This window comes from Entelurus aequoreus, linkage group LG13 (assembly GCF_033978785.1).
Source record: "Entelurus aequoreus isolate RoL-2023_Sb linkage group LG13, RoL_Eaeq_v1.1, whole genome shotgun sequence".
NCBI classification, from domain to species: domain Eukaryota; kingdom Metazoa; phylum Chordata; class Actinopteri; order Syngnathiformes; family Syngnathidae; genus Entelurus; species Entelurus aequoreus.
The window spans coordinates 23718518-23729772 of record NC_084743.1 but is presented as its reverse complement, the minus strand read 5'-3'; the positions used below and the strand labels follow the sequence as shown (position 1 = coordinate 23729772).

At 37.6% G+C, this 11255-nt stretch overlaps 1 long non-coding RNA gene across 1 annotated transcript; it reads left to right on the top strand.

The window, feature by feature from the left end:
• Positions 1-5141: 5141 nt before the first annotated feature.
• LOC133663788 (uncharacterized) lies at positions 5142-10750 on the top strand. The gene is made up of 4 exons (XR_009828408.1): positions 5142-5228; positions 8975-9244; positions 9339-9539; positions 9731-10750. It is a non-coding gene; the product is annotated as an uncharacterized LOC133663788 (long non-coding RNA).
• Positions 10751-11255: the final 505 nt, after the last annotated feature.

The window sequence follows — 11255 nt, the reverse complement described above, 5'->3', positions numbered from 1 at the left end:
TCTGACCTTTGCTTTTACCACACCAACCTTCGCAGGTCCTGAAATCCTTTGGCACCAAACTTGTTATCTTTACCAAATACTAAAACAAAGACCAAAGGTGAGGCAGCCTTTAAGGACTATGGCCCCACCAGTGGAACAACCTACCAGAGAACCCCAGAACTGCAGAGACAGTTGATATTAAAAAGTTAAAGACACACCTTTTTAATCAAGCTTTTACTGATCATGTAAACTCTTCTTAGGTTTTTCAGTTTTAATGTGTTATTTTTTATTTTATTCATTGGTAACATTACTGCTATTATTCTCTCAGTGATATGAATGAATGAATGAAATAAGTTTATTTCGGTCATATAATCAACCATTAACCATTTTGTGTGACAGTACAGTACAAATTATACATATATAACAATCATACACATTTACATACAAAAAGAAAAGAAAAGAAAAAGCATGACCGAAAAAGGAATAGGCTGAAGCCAAGGCTTATATTTACCTATCCTATACCTTCACTGAAAATAAGATTACCTGGAACATCAACATTAAAAAGAAAAAAAAATCAATGGGATGAAAGTAATCGTTGCTATATTTTATCATTTTCAATGATTTCACCTTTCAATGTTTTCTTAAACCTTAACAAAGAAGTACATGTCTTCAACTCATCACTGAGCTTGTTCCACCATTTAACTCCTAAAACTGAAATACATTTGTATTTTGTATTCGTTCTTGCTTTACATATTTCAAAAACCAATATCCCCCGTAAATTATAGTTTTCTCCTCTTAATTGAAATAACCTAAGAATACAAGCTGGAAGGCTGTTGTTCTTTACTCGAAACATAATTTCCATTGTTTTTAAAAACACAATATCTGAAAATGTTAACACATTAGAACTTATAAATAATGGATTGGTATGTTCATAGTAGCACGCTTTGTGTATTATACTAATGACCCTTTTTTGAAGTTTAATTATTGGGTCTATGTTTGTTTTATAAACATTTCCCCAAACTTCAACACAATATGTTAAATATGGAAAAATAAAAGAATAATATAACATATGCAAACATTTCTTATTCAGCATGTGTTTTACTTTATAAAGAATAGCAATGGATTTGGATATTGTTCCCTTTATATATTCAATATGCGGTTTCGAACATAATTTATGATCAATTATTATTCCCAAGAATTTAGTTTCATATACTCTATCAATTTCCACTTGATTTAATTTTAATTTTGCTTCACAGTTTGTCCTTGCACCACTAAACACCATAAACTTAGTTTTCTTATCATTTAATGATAACTTATTATTATCAAACCATTTTTTTAGCTGAATCAACTCAACCTCTATTATCCTCAACACTTCCTTCAAGTCTTCTCCTGACCAATATACATTTGTATCATCTGCAAACATAATAAATTTCACTTTATTAGACACTGAACAAATATCATTTAAATATAGTATAAATAACTTAGGTCCCAATACCGAGCCTTGTGGCACCCCACAAGTTACTCTTGTTGGCTGTGATTTAGTCTTATTAATTTCCACATATTGAGATCTATTGCATAAATAACTACTTAACCACTGTTGTGAAACACCTCTTATGCCATAGTTTTCCAATTTTTGCAGAAGTAAGGAATGATCGATTGTGTCAAAAGCTTTACATAAGTCAATAAATACTCCAACGGTGTGTTGTTTCTTTTCTATTGCTGTAGCTACGTTTTCTACAAAGTCCATCACTGCTAGGGATGTAGATCGATTACTCCTGAACCCATACTGCTGATCATTCAGTAGCTCATGTTTGTCAATGAACTGATCAAGTCTATTTACAAATAATTTCTCAAGAATTTTTGCAAATTGAGGTAGTAGAGACACAGGTCTATAATTTGAGACCATGTGTTTATCACCATTTTTATAAATTGGAATAACTTTACCAATTGTCATTTTGTCAGGAAAAGTTCCAGTTGATAAAGATTTATTACATATATAAGTAAACGGCTTCAGGACACAATCCACCACTTCTTTAACAAGTGACATATCCACGTTGTTACCATCGACAGATTTTTTGTTTTTAAACTTTCTGACCACTTCTAACACATCACTTTCACAAACTCCGCCAAGAAACATTGAATTTTTAATGTCAGATACACGCTTTAACTTTTTCTCATCATTCATATTAAAATTTATATTTTTTGCCAAATTTGGGCCAACATTCACAAAAAACGTATTGAATTCCTCAGCTATTTCTTCTATATTTTCAATAATTGAGTTGTCATCTTTTACCAGATAAGCTGTAAAATCATTTTTGCTAGATTTTTTAATCATTGTATTAAGCACATTCCAGGTTTCAATTATATTATTTTTATGTTTATGCAGCAATTGTTCATAATAGTTTTTTTGTTGCAGCCTCATGATACATGTCAATCTGTTTTTATACTTTTTATATTTGTCCTCATTTTCTGTTGTTCGATGCTTAATAAATTCCTTGTAAAGCCTTTTTTTTTTTTACAGGCTTCTACTAAACCCCCTGTTATCCATGGTTTCTCTCTCTTTTTAGTATTTTGTTTATATTCTCTCAATGGACAATGATGGTCATATAGTGTCAGAAATATATCCAGGAATGTATCGTATGCTTCATTAGTGTCCTCCACAAAAACATTTTGCCAATCCTGATTTAAAAGATCAGCCTTGAATGCCTTAACTGCTTCTGGTGATTTTATTCTAACAAAGTTATTTATTTGTCTTTGTGTTTGTAAGTTTGTCTCCTTGTTCATTTGCATCACTGTAAAGACAGGCAAGTGATCACTTACATCAGTCACTAAGAGTCCACTTTTTCTATTCCCATCAAATACATTTATACAAATATTGTCAATCAGTGTTAAGCTGTCCTTTGTTATTCTGCTAGGTTTTACAATCACTGGAAAGAAACTCAAGCTAAACATAAGATTAACAAAATCAGTGGTTTTCATGTGATCATTAAATTTCATCAAATCAATGTTGAAGTCACCACAAATCAAGATCACCTTATCATTATGTCTTTCATATAACTCAAACATGTTCTTATTAAATTGATCAATGCATGATCCTTGAGTTCTATAAATACAACTAATTAATATGTTTTTGGATCTGTCAACACTGATTTCAATAGTTACACATTCCATCAGATTGTCAATAGCAGTTGTCATGTCAGCAATCAGCCTACATTTGAGAGAGGACATCACAAACAATACAACACCCCCTCCCCTTTTGTTCATCCTGTTTTGCCAAAACATTTCATATCCCTCTAATCCATCCAGTAATTCCTTACTATCACTCAACCAAGTCTCTGAAATTGCTATTATGGTAAACCTTTGCTGTATTTGTTTAAGATACTCTTTAATTTTGGAAAAGCTACTGTAAAGACTCCTGCTGTTGAAATGAATCACAGAAAAGCCTTCCATTTTAACATTTGAATTAAACTGTTCGTCAGTATAATACTCACAGTCAGCATTAAAGTCCTGATAGAAGTGAATATCTGGGTCAATGTTATTTTCTAACTCATAGCATTTATGATCATGATAGTCAAAAGACTTGAATTTTGTGCAGCTCATTTGTTCTTCCATCATGTTGCTTGTCCACACTGTTTCTCTGCACACAGTACACAATAAACAAGGAACATTCCCCCACTATTCCACTTGTTTATCATCATCATCTTTTTCATTGATATTGTTCAAGTTCCTTCAAGTCTCTGACCACTAATACCCTTGCTTGTTCTGGTGGACCATTCAATCTAATCATTACTGTACAGTTCCTTGTCCATGTGTCCTGGATTCGCTTTCCCTTTTTCAAGATCCTGGCTTGTCTTGCTATTTCTGCGTTTCTCTTTGTTGAGATGCTCATTTACATACACTCCTGTGCCTTTCAAATTTTTTCCCAGCTTAAGCATTTCAATTTGATGTTTTCTACTCACAAAACGGATGATGATGTTGGATCTGTTGTTTTGTTTCAGTGGAATGGTGTGGCATGCAGCTATACTTGAACTGCATACAGGAATTCCTTTGTTATTGAAGAATTTGATGACTTGCTGCTCAAGCGTGTGCAGTTCACCTCTTGGTGCATCTTCTCCCTCCTTGTCACCTGCTGTGATCCTTGCATAGGAGCGAGCGGTGTCTTGTCTCAAGCCCAGAAATCACCAGGTCATCCATCCTCGAGTACTGCTCTAGATCGTCCACTCTTCTTTCAAGTTCTTCAATCTTCTTGTCTTTGTCTTTGATAATTGCCTTCAGCTGCTTAATTTCACCAATTAAGTCCAGAAGGCCCGTTTGCTGTTTTGCTACTTTACTCAGTTCCTCTGACATGAAATTCAGAGACTTTTTCACCTCTTCCATTTCTTCTGCTAACTTCTTAGTCGCCATTGTTTAGTGAGGAAAAGTACTTTTAGAATCCAGTTGATCTTTCAAAATACTTTCTGATTCCAGGCAATCCAGTATTGATGGCGTGTCAATGCATTGGAGCACATGTCATCAAAAAGTCTCCAACAAGTCCAAAATCACAAAAATGATCCGACAGTTTGATGTTTATCTTCCTTATAAACATGAAAATGTTGCTCTGCTGGATGGATGTGAACTTATTTTCAAGCTTTTTCATGAACTGTTGGAGCTGTGTCACCCCGTGCATCTAGCCGGCAGCCATCTTCACCACACATGTTTTTATTAATCTATTAATCTATTATTTATATTTGATTGTTTCCACTTATTTTAAAATATGTTTTATACTATCTTTTTAGAAGGCGTTAATTGTAGTTATTCTCCAGTGTGGACGCCTTAGTGCCAGGCCATGATTTGTTTTGTTATTGTCAATAGTGCTGTGTGTGTTGTGTGTGTGTGTGTGCGTGCGTGTTTGTCTCTTTTTAAATTTTTAATTTGGTGTGAAGCCCTTTGTGTTGCCACTTGCCTTTGAATATAGAGTGAATGAATGATGGGTTCTCAGTTCAGTTCAGTACTCAAGTGTAAAGCACAATGAAAAGCTCTATATACATATGATCCATTATTATATTGTTATTAGTAGTGGTCTGTGACGTAACATTATCAGGTAATAAGAAGGGACTTTTATTTTGAAGGCGAGTTGGTCCCTCCTCTAGTTTCCGGTAGTCTCAGCACGACAGTCAGACGCCCACTTGTTTACACACAAGACAGGTTTACGTGTTTCAGCGCTCCAAGTTTGTTGTTTCTTCCCACAAAGTGCCTTGGAAACATTGTCTGTAAGTCTTGTGTCTGTTTTATGAGTAACATGAAGACGTTGTGTGTGTGTGTAAATGTAGAAATAGCGCTGTGCGACGATAGCTTGTTCTGCTGTTTAGCTTGTTGCTACTTAGCATGTAGCTTCTTTGCTCGCTCGCTCACTCCTCTAAGGGAGGGTGCAATGTTTATAAATGTAAATCCTATTCATGTGTGGCTATGAGTATTACATGGGCTATATAGGGCTATTTACATCACTTTATGAGCACTGTTTACATGCTATTGTGTGGGCTGTGTGTGTATGTGTGAAAACATATTATGCAGCAAACATTGATGGAAATGTAGTTACTTAATGGTGTTTATTTGACATATATTTGGTGTCTCTTTATACAGTTTTACAATAATAACAACAAAGAAAGAAATGACCAATTAGACAAGAAGAAAGGAAAAGTGCATTCCCTGTGAAAACCACTAAAGCTTCTTAAATATAAAAGGCCTGGACTCTTTCTTCCCTTTCTTTGGAATCTTCATGTTAGCTATCTGTCAACTTGTTTACGTCACGGAAACAGACACGTAGGACGGAATATGGTCTAACCCACTCTCTATAGTTTTTGATAAATATCAATCCAAAGTCCTAATGTTGGTAGGAAAGCGCCTCAAAAATTAAAAACGGCTTATCTGCCGTTGAAAGATAAACTGATCGGTCACAGGACGGAAAAATGTGTTGGATTTAGGCTTCAGGAACTTTATATGCTGCAGTCACATATTGCAGTTATTGTTGTCCTAGTTAATTTTACCACATATATAATCAAGGCCTAATTTCCATATGCAGGCATCATATTTCATGCATGCTTTCATTGCCATGACATATTCCAACTCGGCCATGATATATTCCAAAGTAGGATAAATACTTGAACCGGTCAAGGACACACCACTCATATTCACACTGACAGGCAGAGTTTGCTCATACAGAAACTGTACTACACATGTAAGAAGCCTGAATAGAGACGGGCGATGTTCTTTAGGTAAAAGGTTGGACTTTGTCAGGTGTTTGACTTGCTTGACTAGGTTCAAGGTTCAAGGTTCAAAGGTTTTATTCGTCACATGCAGAGTACACCACACCACAGTGAAATGCTTTTTTACATGCTCTTAATATATTGCGTACAGTGGGATCCAAACACAAGTTGCTGAATCTAATACACTAAATACAACAAATACAACAATTTGAATAGCTCTGATGTACATTAATTACAAGACAATAAGTTGCACAATAAGTCCCAGTAGTTATGGTAGAAGTATCAGTACAAGTAAAAGTACAGTAGTCACATACAGTACCAGTGCAATATCAAATAGTATAACAGTATATACAGTATAGGAAGTAATAAATATTAAGGTGTCTACAGTTCTTTTGGCAGTTGAGTAGTGACAGTAGTATGAACAGAGGTAATGGAACAGTATGACTTCTTTATACTCTTGTTTTTACATTATTTACAGTCATTGAATGACTGTAAAAAATATTGTAGTCCGGTAATTACAGTACTACAAACTAATTTCATCAATACTTTTAATTACTCCTCAAAAACATACCGCTTGAATGTTAACCATTCCTGCAATCACACTCCATACACAGTATGGGCAAATAGGGTCACTTAAGCAGATTAAGCAATAACCTTCAAACATGATTACCGTATTTCCTTGAATAGCCGCAGGGGCGCTAATTAATTTAAAACCTCTTCTCACTCCTGCGGTTACCAAAACCATGCGGAATGAGCAAGCATGCTCTAATTATTTTAAAACCTCTTCTCACTCCGGCGCATACCTTATCATGAAAAGCACATTTAATAAAAAAAAACGTTATTATGATCTTACCTTTACTTGTAAATGGGTCCATGTGCAGCTGCTTCTGATCAAAGGCAGTCTTTCTCATCTTTCTTCAATTTTAAAAGTCTCTGGAGATATTCCTTTAATTATTACCTCCTGCTTCGATTGAAAGTCCAGTTTAGAAAACGGTTTTATTTTAGATATGTAATCCTCCATGGTAAAAGTGCAAGCAAACAATTGCTGCATGCTTGCTGCTTGTTGTCTTCTTCTGCAGTACCTGTCTCCTGCAGTACTGGTAGTCGCAAGAAGGATCACTAGCGCCCTCTACCACCAGGAGGCGGGAGTCATTTAATGACTCATATTTGACCCGGCGGAAGTGCCAAGCATGCGCTAATTATTTTGCGAATCGAATTTGACCCGGCTGTAATTCTAGGCAGGCGAATACTATATTCCCGGCGCCAATTCAAGGAAATACGGTATACTAGATTGGTTAATGTTTAACTGTTTGTAACAACCTTAAATAGGCTCTAAAGGGGAAAACTACCAATGTCTGAGTAGGTGCTATGGACTGAGGCTATGCTTGTAGACTTGATTGAAGCTGTGATGCAGGGATATTCAACTAAATTGTTTTGGGTGCTACACTTCCGCCCGAATGCAGCTGATATAGACTCCAGCGACCTCCCGTGACCCCGAAAGGGATAAGCAGTAGAAAATTAATGAATGGATGGATTTCCAGAAAGCTAAGGATCGGAGGGGCCAGACTTGTCCCTTCACTGTTAGTCTTGTTTTGCATATTCCAGAGAACCAGAGTCCTCTACAGTAGATACTAGTGTTTGTACGGTATACCGGTATTAGTATTAGTACTCCGCCTCTAAAAAGTACCGGTCCCCCCATCATCGTCACGTCGCGTCATTGCTGGTTTACGAGCAGACGAGCATGTTCGACAGCGCTCAATCACGGAGTACTTACAAGCAGACACAGTGTGTAGACAGAAAAGGGAGAACGGACGCATTTTGGTCTAAAAACTAAAGATAAAGGGGAAGTTATAACACTGAAACACCCCCAGGAAGAGGTGCTTTAAGAAATGGCTAGCTAGCTAGCTGCTAAAGTCCATCCGCAGCCTGCAGTGTTTTAGCTACTTCTAAATCACTAATCCTCGCCTCCATGGTGACAAATCATCCCTGCAGGACCAGGAATAGCTAAAGATGCTTCACCACACACTGTAGCTCACCGGCGCCCCAATGTAAACAAACGCCATTGGTGGATCTATACCTGACATCCACTGTAATGACACCAAGTACAGGAGCGTATCTTGTCAATACTACTATGATTACATCAATATCTTTTAGCATCACAAATTCTTCTTTCGTTTTTTTAAAGTTTATAATATGTTTATAAACCCAGAAAATATGTCCCTGGACACATGAGGACTTTGAATATGACCAATGTATGATCCTGTAACGACTTGGTATCGGATTGATACCCAAATTTGTGGTATCATCCAAAACTAATGTAAAGCATCCAAACGATAGAAGAATAAGTGGTTATTACATTTTAACAGAAGTGTAGATAGAACATGTTAAAAGAGAAAGTAAACATATATTAACAGTAAATGAACAAGTAGATTGATAACTAATTTCCTACCACTTGTCCTTAATACTTTTGACAAAATAATAGAATGGAAAATGACACAATATGTTACTGCATATGTCAGCAGCTAAGTTAGGAGCCTTTGTTTGCCTGCTTACTAAAAAAAGACAAGTTGTCTTGTATGTCTACTATTTTATTTAAGGACAAACTTGCAATAAGAAACATATGTTTAATGTACCGTAAGATTTGTTGTTAAAATAAAGCCAATAATGCAATTTTTTGTGGTATCGAAATACATTACCGGTGCCAAAATATTGGTATCGGTAACACTAGTAGACACATGATTTTTTTGTCAAAGGCTACGTTCACACTGCATGGTCAGAGGTCCAAAAAGCAGGAAGTGTCACGTCGCATTCGCAGTCCCGCATGTCTTCTGCTGCAAGCTCTGCCGATGCCTCCGCTGGCAGCGCGCCAGGACACGCCACTGCTCGCTCTGGCCGCATCGCGGCCACACACCGGCAAGGGTGCAGGCCATCAGCAATCCGCGCACCTGGGACTGATGAAGGCGAGCAGTATAAAGACCAGCGGACCCGAAGATCCTGGGCCGGAACGTAGTTAACTCCTCGTAGTAAGTATCCCGTCTCTGGCTTCCCTCCCGCGTACTTGATCTTTCTCTGTGTCTTCCCAGTTCCCGTGTCTTATGCCCCTTGTGTTTCCCGCAGTACTTCCCGTGTCTCCCGTGATTGAGCAGTGTGCCTCGACTCCCCTTTGGACTTTGGACTGCCTCCCTCGATCTTCAACCCCTGCTTGGACACGGACCCTTTTGACGCCTGGCTATACCCCCCGAAAACCTGCCTGTCTCACGGACACTCGAGCCTGCCTTTCCCCTTCGGGACTTCCGCCTCTCTCGCTCAACACTCCCGGTAAGACACTCATTAATTCCAACACATAGTCTCACACCATACACTCCTTTTGGATTTGTCACACTCCATTCTCTAGTTGATATTATTAGTATTGTTTATTATATTTATAGTGCATATATATAATAAATCATTGAGCTTACTACGCCCTCTTGTGGTCTGTGCCGTCTACACTCCCCCCATAAACATTACAGAAAGTGGAACAAAAATAAGAGCGCCGACAGGAAACAAACACCAAACAAGCAACCACCACCAGAAGTGACGTGACAGATCGTCACAGAACTGAACCAGAGCCATTCCGGCCCGGATTTAGCCTCTGGCTGCCAGTTAAAAAGCCCTGCTGTAATGCTAAAATGTATGACAACATCAAGAACGTTTTCCAGAGGACTGGGCACGGTAATACATCGAAGATTATAGAAATTATTGATCATTTTTAAAAATCTGGATTTATTGAGTACCCTGTAACAACCTCCATGTATTTTCTATTTCTTGTTGAACTTATATACCAGCACATCTCAACTTTAATGAAGCGAATGCAGTTCCTGCTTCCGTTCCGTCCTTTTGGGGCTTATTGTTATGTTTTGACACATTGCATCATATCTTTTGCAGCCTTGCTTGTTCCTGTTTCATTATCTTTTCTGCCTTAACTTGTGCGCTTGCTTCCCTGGACTCTGCCTCCTCAATTAGTAATGATAATTATGAATTAAACCTTATTTGAGTTTTTCCTGCCTGCATCTCATGCTGCGACATCACCAATATAATTGACAATTAAGGTGAATCTCTGCTCGATGAGCTGAACACCATTATTACTGATGAAACTTCTGGAAAAGCTTTGAGAGCGTTAATTACGATTTGTAATCTAGTATCTTAATTATGTTCATTAACAGAGCAAAAACTCTTTAACAAAGTGCTAAAGTAAACGTTTTACTTTTTCTAATGTCAGATTCATTGGACTAGTTGATGCAGTATGGATGTATAGAACAGAGGAGTATTAATATATTAGTAGGATTTGAATATAAGATGCAGTTTAAATCCATAAATGTACATACATTGACCTACTTGCCATCATCACTGTATGTTTTATGTTTAGTTATAGCTGAATAGCTAATTTACCCACCCGGTTTGCCCCGGCGTGCATTAATCAGACTCAGTTCAGTGAAATTATACCTCTACTGTAAATCATCAGCTCAAAACAGTCATTATCTAAGATGATTGCCAGCACTTTTTTTATTACCACACATAAATCATCTTTTGTTTTCCACTGGATGCGTAATGGCTGCGGAACAGGGGCGCCACAGCGGCTGACCCTTTCCGTTTCAATTCTAGTCAGTGTGGCAGATTCCACTGTCCGACTGTCTGCGCCAACGTCGCCATGCCGGTGGCGTACCGCATCTCTGCGCTAAACATACACAACGCTTCTGTACTTTACAGACGGCGCAGCACGGCAGATCTATTTAGCTAAAATATGCTTGTGTCGTAAAGAGAGTCATACACAGCCATAAAATAGAACATCTGGTTTATATTTCTGTTTTCCACCAAAATGTAAGCCAAAAGTTTCACTGGAACTAAGGGGCCAACCCCAACTCCTGAAAACAACCACACACCATAATTCCTCCTCCACCAAATTTCACACTCGGCACAATGCAGTCCTGGCAACCTCCAAACCCAGACTCGTCCATCAGATTGCCAGATGGAAAAGCGTGATTCATCACTCCAGAG